We start from the raw sequence: 9,805 nt of genomic DNA on the forward strand, positions 1-9,805 counted from the left end.
AAGGTCTCACTCTGTTGCTCAGTCTGGAGTGCAGTGGCACCATCATAGCTCACTGCAGCCTTCTAACTCCTGGCTCAAGCAATTCTCCTGCCTCCGCCTCCGAAGTAATGGAGACGACAGGCACTTCCCACTGTGCCTGACTCATCTTTAAATTTTTTGTAGAGATGGGAGTCTTGCTTTGTTGCCCAGGCTGGTCTTGAACTACTGGCCTCAAGAGATCCTCCTGCCTCACAAGCGATTACAGGCATGAGGCACCATGCCTGTCTATTTCAAGGATGTAAAATATCCTTGGCATGAGAAATGCTCATGACATAGGTTAATTAGGAAAATCAACAAAATACAAGAATACACATGTACACACCTTTCAATTTTAACTTTGAAAATAATAATGTATAGGTAAATACTTATTCATGGTCATTCACATATCTATCTTGTAAACAAATTATAGATATATTCTGCTTTCTAAAAATCCAATCTGTACTTTTCAGCTGCAGAATTGGGGATAATTTGTTATGTAGCAATATGTGATCAATTACATTTTCTATTTGTCTTACCTATTTTTCTCCTTTTCTTTGTGGCTTTCTTTTGTGTTGTTTTTGGTTTTGGTTTGGAGTTTTTTTTTTTTTTTTTCTCTTTGAGACAAGGTGTCGCTCCTTCACCCAGGCTGAAGTGCACCGGCATGATCGCAGCACACTGTAGCCTCAACCTCCTGGGTTCAAGCCATCTTCCCACCTCAGCCTCCCAAGTAGCTAGGACTACAGGGATGTGCCAAAATGCCTGGCTAATTTTTTTACTTTTTGTAGACATGTGGTTTGAGACCCAGACTGGTCTGAAAGTCCGGGGCTCAAGCAATCTGCCCATCTCGGCTTTCCAGTGTGCTGGGATTACAGGCGTGAGCCACTGCGACTAGACTTTCTTTTGAATAGATCAATTTTTTAATCATTCTGTTGTTTTTCTCTGTCATTTTGGAAACTATAAATTATTTTCTTACGTTTTTAGCAGTTACTCAAAGACAACATATGCATTAATATATCGATGTCTATAATTAATACCTGTATATATAGACCTTAAAAATACTTTTAAACTCCACTTATCCCCTTCCAACTTGTACATTTTATGGGATTGTATTATAATTCATATTATTATTGCATTCCACAATTATTTTAGCTCACTTTTTAATTCTTCATTCATTATTGCATCTCAAAAGTATATAATTACTTTCATTATTTTTCTTTTGTGAGGTTTATTTCTTTTTTCTTCTCTTTTCCCTTTCACCTTCTCTCCCCTTCTTCCTTCCTTTTGTCTTCATTCCTTTCTTCCTCTCTCTCTGCATATTGTCATCCCATCCAATTGTTTTAATATCATTTCTCAAAAGACTCTTTTTTCTCCATTAAATTATCTTTGCATCTTTGTAAAAAATCAGTTGGCCATATTTGTGGATTCCTAGATTTCTATTCTGTTCCATTTATCTATGTGTCTATCCTTTTGCCAATACAATACTGTAGCTTTATAGTAAGTCTTGAATTTGAGTAATGTGAATCTTCCAACTTTATTATTATTTTTCAAAATTATTTTAACTATTCTGGTTTCTTTGGCTTTGCATATAACTTTAAAAATCAGCTTATTTATATTTTAAAAATATCTTGCTGGGATCTTGATTTGAATTGCGTTTAATCTATATATCAATTTGGTGGCAATTGATAGCTTCACAATATTATGTTTTCTGATCCGTGAACATGGTATATCTCTCTGTTTGTTTGTCTTCTTTGATTTTTTTCCATGACTGTTGTAAAATTTTCAGCATACAGGTTCTGCACACGTTTTGTTAGATTTATTTCTGAGTATTTCTGAGTTTTATTTCTAAGCATTGCTCTAATAACAAATGCTATTGTTAATAGTAATTTTATTTTTTTAATTACTGATTTCCAATTGTTCAATGTTAGTATACAGAAATATGATTGATATTTGTATATTAACTTTATATTCTGTGTGTGACTGTGCTAATTCACTTTTAATTTCTAGGAGCTTATTTGTACATTCTGTGGAATTTTGTACATATTAAATCATAAATGGAAACAGTTTTATTTCCTTTCTGTATGCTCTTTTTTTCTTTTCTGCGCTTGCTAGAACTTTCAATATATATTGAATAGGAGTGGTGGGCATGAACATGCTGCTTCTGGATCTTACAGGATGCCTTAATTCAGGCTTCTATAACAAAAATGCCATTGACCAGGTGGCTTAAACCACAACATTTATTTATCAAAGTTCTGGAGGCTGGGAATTCTAAAATCAAGACATTGGCAAATTTGGTGGCTGGTGGGGACTTGCTTCTTGGTTCATGGATGGTTGTCATCTCCTTGTGTCCTCACATGGCAAGAGTAAGAGCTCTCTGGAGTCTCTTTTATAAGGGTACTAATCCCATTCATGAGGGCTCTGCTAGAGGTCCCACCTTCCAAAGTAGAGCCTTTGCCAGAGCCCTCATGAATCAGGCATTAGGAGGTGGGGCCTCCTCCCAAAAGTCCCACCTCCTAATCTTATCACATTGAGGGTTAGGATTTCAACATATGAATTTTGAGGGGTGGACACTGTGGGCACAACATCTTTTTCTATAGCAAAAAGGAAGCATTCAGTTTTTCAGCATTAAGTATGATGTTTAGAGACAGGGTCTTGCTATGTTGCCCAGGCTGGTTTTGAACTCCTGGCCTCAAGTGATCCTCCCACCTTGGTCTCCCAGTGTTGAGATTACAGGCATAAGCCACTGTGCCCAGCTGTGTTTTTTGTTTTTGTTTTTGGAGACAGAGTCTCACTCTGTTGCCCAGGCTGGAGTGCAGTGGTGTGATCTCAGCTCACTGCAAGCAGCTGTATTTTTAAAAATACATAGGTGCCCTTTATCAGATGTCTTTTACTCCTAGTTTCTGAGAGTTTTTATCTTGAATAGATGTTTAAATATGTCAAATGCTTTTCCCATATCTACTGAGATAATCATGTGGTTTTTCTTTTTAATTTTTAATATGGGAAATTACATTGATTGATTTTTGAAAGTGAAATCCAACCTATATTACTGGAATAAACTTCACTTGGTCATGATAATTATCCTTTTTTATATTGTTGAATTCTATTTGCTAAAATTTTGTTTAGAAGTTTTGCACACATTTGTGGATGGATATTTGTATGTAGCTTTCTTTCCTTGTAATGTCTTTATTTGATTTTATTATTATAATAATGCTAGTGTCATAGAATGAGTTAGGAATTAGTCCCCCCTTTTAAATTTTCTGCAAGAGTTTCTGCAGAATGAGTATTATTTCTTTATTAAATGCTTGATAGAATTCACTGGTGAATCCATCTGTGTCTCAAAATTTCTTGTGCAAAGGTTTTTAACTGGAAATTCAAGATTTAGGGCTATTCAGGTTATCTAGTTCTTCTTTAGTAAAGTTTGGTATTGTGTCAACTTAGATAAAGTTATTTCTCTATTTCATCTAACTTGTAGAATTTATTGGTATAAAGCTGTTCACAATATTTTCTTACTATATGTGGAATCTACAGTGATGTTATCTCTTAGCCCTAAAGCTGGTAATTTGCATCTTCCCTCTTTTTTTCCTGATTAGTTCTGCTAGAAGTTATTAATAATTAACATTGCTAGTCTTTTCAAGAAACCAACATTAGTTTCATTTATTTTCTCAATTTTTCTATTTTCTATTTTATTTCTATTCCAATCTCTCTTATTTCCTTTTTTCTACTTACTTTCAGTTTAATTTGCCCTTCTTACTCTGGTGGAAACTGAGGTTATTGATTTGAGATATTTCTCCTTTTTGAATATAGGAATTTAGTGATAAAATTTTACTCTAAGCTTTAGCTGCATCCTATAAATTTTGATATGTTGTTTTTTTCATTTTTATTCAGTCCAAATTACTTTCTAATTTCTTCTTCTTCTTCTTCTTCTTCTACTTTTTTTTTTTTTTTTTTTTTTTTTTTTTTTTTTTTGAGATGGAGTCTCTCACTCTGTAGCCCAGGCTGGCTGGGGAGTACAGTGGCACAAACTCGGCTCACTGCAACCTCCACCTCCCGGGTCTGGTTCAAGCAATTATCCTGCCTCAGCTTCTGGAGTAGCTGGGATTACAGGCAAGCACCACCATGCCCAGCTAATTTTTGTATTTTTAGTAGAGACTGGGTTCCACCATGTTGGCCAGGCTGGTCTTGAACTCCTGACCTCGTGATCCACCCACCTCAGCCTCCGAAAGTGTTGTGATTACAGGCGTGAGCCACTGTGCCTTGCCCAGCTTTCTAATTTCTTTTTGATTTTTCCTTGGCCTATGAATTATTTAAAAGTAAATTATTTATTTTCCAATATTGGAGGATTTCCAGTTATTTTTCTGTTATTGATTTATTATTAATTCCATTGTGGTTAGAGAACATACTTTATATTATTTGAATCCTTGTAAATGTATTTAGACTTGTTTTACAGACCAAAATTTGGTCTGTCGTGGTAAATTTTCAATGTACAGTTTAAAATAATGCATATACTGCTACTATTGGTGGCATGTTCTATAAAAGTCAGTTGGGCCAATTTGGTTGATAGTCTTCTATATCCTTATGATCTTCCATCTACTTGTTCTCTGAATAATTGAAATTCAGAAATAAGTGTTGAAATTTCCAACCATAAATTATGTATTTGTCATTTTTTTCTTAAATTTCTTCTTCTTTTTTTTTTTTTTTTTTTTTTTTTTGAGACAGATTCTCACCCTGTCGCCCAGGCTGGAGTGCAGTGGTGCAATCTTGGCTCACTGCAACCTCCACCTCCTGGGTTCAAGCAATTCTCCTGCCTCAGCCTCCCGAGTAGCTGGGATTACAGGCATGCATCACCACACCCTGCTAATTTTTTGTATTTTTGGTAGAGATGGGGTTTCACCATGTTGGCCAGGCTGGTCTCGAACTCCTGACCTCGTGATCTGCCCACCTTGGCCTCTCAAAGTGCTGGGATTACAGGCATGAGCCACTGTAGCCGGCCTTTTTTCTTAAATTTCTATCATTTATTTTGCTTTATGTATTTTGAAACTCCACGTATTTAGGATTATTATATCCTCTATATGAATTTATTATTTATCATTATGAAATGACCCTTTTCATTCATGGTAATATTCTTTACTCTGAAGTCTATTGGGTCTTCAGAGCTTTCTTTTGATTACTATTAGCATGGTATATCTTTTCCTACCTTTTTACCTTTAACCTATTTGTGTTTTTAGATTTAAGTGGTTTTTTTGTAAGCATCATATAATTGGATCTTGCTTTTCTTAATCTAATCTGACACTATCTTTCTTTAAATTGTGCTAAGAACATTTATGTTTAATGTGATTATTGAGATGATCACAATATCTTGCTTTTTTTTATATTTGTCTCATTTCTTTGTTCCCTCTTTCCACCTTTTCTGCCTTCTTTTGGATTAATAAATTTTTTAATGATTCCATAAATACAGATACTTCTTGACTTATGATGGAGTTATGTTTCAATAACACCATCATAAGTTAAAAATATTGTAAGTTGAAAGTACACTTTCAACTTAGATATTTTCAACTTATGGTGGGTTTATCTAGACATAGCCCCTTTGCAATTTGAGGAGCATACTGAATGCTTGTCACTTTCACACCATCCTGAAGTCAAAAAATCATAAATTGAATCATCTTAGATTGGGGACTGTCTGTAGTTTATTGGCTTATCATCTACAATTCTTTCTTTTGTTATTTTAGTGATTTAGAGTTTATAGTATACAACTCTAACTTACCACAGTCCAACTTCAAGTGATAACATCATACACATCATGAATCGTATATACAATGGTGGTCAGCTACATTATAATTTTATGGGACCACCATTGTATATATGATTCATCACTTACTGAAACAATGTTATGTGATGCATGACTATATATGTGAAGTGGTATGTTGTTTTACAGTTAACTTTTTACATAATTAGTGACATCATAGCCATTTTAACATCATAGCACAATGCATTACTCACATATTTGTGATGATGGTGGTGGAAACAAACCTACTGCACTGCTAGTTATAAAAAGTATAGCAAATACAATTATGTACAGTATACAATACTTGATAATAAATGACTGTGTTACTGATATATGTGTTTACTATATTATACTTTTGACTGTTATTTTAGAGTATACTTTTTCTAATTATATCAAAAGTTAACTGTGAAACAACCTCAGGCAGGTCCTTCAGGAGGTATATTCCAGAAGAAGGTATTGTTATCACAGGAGATGACCATGTGTGTTATTGCCCCTGAAAACCTTCTAGTAAGACAAGATATAGAAGTGGAAGATAGTGATATTGATGATCCTGACCCTATGTAGGCCTAGGCTAATGTGTGTGTTTGTGTCTTAGTTTTAAACCAAAAAGTTTAAAAAGTAAAAAAAAAGAAAAAAATTAAACAGAAAAACACTTACAGAATAAGGATGTAAAGAAAATATTTTTTGTATAGCTTTACAAAGTGTTTTTGTTTTTAGTTATTATAAGAGTCAAAAAGTTAAAAAAAATGAAGTTTATAAAGTAAAGTTACAGGAAGCTAAGGTTAATTTATATTGAAGAAAGAAAAATATGGCTGGGCATGGTGGTTCATGCCTGTAACACTAGCACTTTGGGAGGCCGAGGTGAAAGGATCTCTTGAGCCCAAGAGTTTGAGACAAGCCTGGGCAATATGGTGAAATCCCATCTCTACAAAAAATACAAAAAACTAGCTGGGCATGGTGGCACGTGCCTGTAGTCCCAGCTACTCAGGAGGCTGAAGTGGGAGGATCACCTGAGCCCAGAAAATCAAGGCTGCAGTGAGTCATAACTGCACCCCTGCATTCCAGCCTGGATGAGAGTGAGACCCTGTCTCAAAAAAAAAGAGAAAAACATACATTAAAAATAAATTTAGTGTAGCCTAAGTGTACAGTATTTATAAAGTCTACACCAATGTACAGTAATGTCCTAGGGCTTCACATTCACTCACCACTAACTTCACTGTGTCATCCAGAACAACTTCCAGTCTGAAACCTCCATTTATGGTAAGTGCCCTATATAGGTGTACTTTTTAAAACCTTTTATATCATATTTTTATGGTGTCTTTTCTATGTTTAGATATGTTTAAATATACAAATACTTACCATTAAGTTACAATGGCCTATAGTACTTGGTACCATAACATGGTGTACAGGTTTGTAGTGTAGGAGCAATAGGCTAAACATATAGCCTAGGTGTGTAGTAGGCTACACCATCTAGATTTGAGTAAGTACATTATGAGGTTTACACAATGACAAAGTTGCCTAATGATGCATTTCTCTGTATGTCTCCCGAAAGCTAAGTGACCCATAACTGTAGTGGAAAAACCATCCCAGCGTTTATGCTATTGATGTCATATATTTTACTTCTGAATATGTTGTAAACTCCACAGTATGTTTGTATTTTTTTGTTTTAAATAGCCAATTATCTTTTAAAGATTTTTTTTTTTTTTTTTTTTTTTTGAGACAGAGTCTCGCTCTGTCGCCCAGGCTGGAGTGCAGTGGCGCCATCTCGGCTCACGGCAACCTCTGCCTCCTGGGTTCAAGCGATTCTCCTGCCTCAAGCATCCCGAGTAGCTGGGATTACAGGTGCACCACTACGCCCAGCTAATTTTTGTATTTTTAGTAGAGACAGGATTTCACCATGTTGGCCAGGCTGGTTTTGAATTCCTGACCTCACGATCCACCTGGCTTAGCCTCCCAAAGTGCTAGGATTGCAGGCATGAGCCACCACACCCAGCCAAGAAATTTAAATAAGAAAAAAAATTTTTTTTAATATATCCACATGGTTATGATTTTTGGTGATCTTTACTCCTTTGCCTGTATCCAGATTTCAGTCTAGTATTATTTCTCCCTTGCGCAAAGGACATAATTTAACATTTTTGTTTTAGGGGCCATCAGCTAGTGATGATTTACTTCAGCTTTTGTATCTCCAGAAAAGTGTTTCTTTCATCTTCTATTTTGCAAGATACATTTTCTGGGTGTAGAATCCTAGGTTGATAGTTTTTTTTTTCTTTTAGTACTTTAAAGATACTGTTCCACTGTCTACATGCTTGCATTTTTCTGTCAAGAAGTCTGTTATCAATCTTATCTCTGTATGATACATCATGATGTAGTTTTCTTCATGTTGCTTGTGTTGAGGTTCCCTGAGCTAAGAAAACTCGTGGTTGTATAGTTTCCATCAACTTTGGAAAATTTCCAGCCATTATTTTTTAAATATATGTTCTCTCTCTCCTTTCCTATCCTTCAGGGACTCCAATTACATGTATTTAGATTGCTGAAAATTGTCCTCCATCTATCTTTACTTATCGTCTTTTTCAGTTTTTCCTTTCTCTGTATTTTATTTTGGATATTTTGTATTGTCTTCAAGTTCACTAATCTTTTTTTTTTTTGCAATGTCTAATCTGTTATTGATCACATTAAATGTATTTTTTATCTTATGTATTGTAGTTTTTACCTATAGAAGTTAATATGGGTCTTATTTAAATCTTCCATGTCTCTACCTAATAGTCTCAATATTCCTTCTAACTTTTTGAATGTATGGACTTGAATGTAAGGCATGTAGAAGATTGTTATAGCATTGTATATAATGTAGTAGTAAGCTTTGGAAAACAGCCTAAATGTACAACAATAGAGGAATGGCTAAATATGACAATCTATATTATAAAATAATAGGCAGAAAGCAAAGAGAATCAAGCAATACTACATGTTCTGATATGTAAAGAGCTCCAAAATGTATTGCTAAGTGAAAAAAAGTTGCGGAACAATAGATACAGAATTATTCTCATGTTAAAAAATACATAACATACATATACACACACAAAACAATATTATTTTCTATGAACACAATGGTAGATAGACCCTATGATGACTCCAAGTGATCCTTAATTTCTAGTATTAATCCTTTTATATTGTTCCCACTCATACTGATTAGGACAGACCTGTGTAATCAAAAGAATTGTTGCAGAATTGATGGTGTGTGACTTTCAAGGCTAGGTCACAAAAGACATTTTTGTTTCTGCTATGCTTTCTTGAGCCACTTGTGCTAGTGGAAGCCAGCTACCACATTGTGAGTGTACTCAAGCAGACCTAATAAGTCATATTTCTTAGTATTTTTAGTATGATTGTGTCTCACACAATATCTGGGATATACTAATACTAAAATGTATTTGTTATTTATCTGAAATGCAAATTTAGCTGCCTATTCCATATTTTTGTTTGCTAAATATGGCAACCTTAGATGGAGAGGAACTGAGGTTTGCCAATGGCCAATGACTGTCTCTTTATCTATGTGAGTGGAACGTTTGGAAAGTCCCAGTTAAGCCATCAAATGATTGCAGCCCCTGCATTCTTTTTATTTATTTAGTTAGTTATTTGAGATGGAGTCTTGCTCTGTCATCTAGGCTGGAGTGCAGTGTCGCAGTCTCAGCTCACTGCAACCTCTGCCTCTGGGGTTCAAGCAGTTCTTCTGCCTCAGCCTCCCGAGTAGCTGGGATTACAGGCGTGCGCCACCACGTCCGGCTAATTTTTGTATTTTTAGTAGAGACGGGGTTTCACCATGTTGGCCAGGCTGGTCTCAAACTCCTGACTTCAGGTGATTTACCCGCCTCAGCTTCCCAAAGTGCTGGGATTACAGGCGTGAGTCACTGTGCCTGGCCTATTATTTATTTCTTTGAGACAGGATCTCACTGTGTTGCCCAGGCCAGAGTGTAGTGGCATGATCATTGTTCACTGCAACCTCAAACTTCTGGGCCC

The sequence above is a fragment of the Pan paniscus genome, chromosome 19 (assembly GCF_029289425.2).
Source record: "Pan paniscus chromosome 19, NHGRI_mPanPan1-v2.0_pri, whole genome shotgun sequence".
Taxonomy (NCBI): domain Eukaryota; kingdom Metazoa; phylum Chordata; class Mammalia; order Primates; family Hominidae; genus Pan; species Pan paniscus.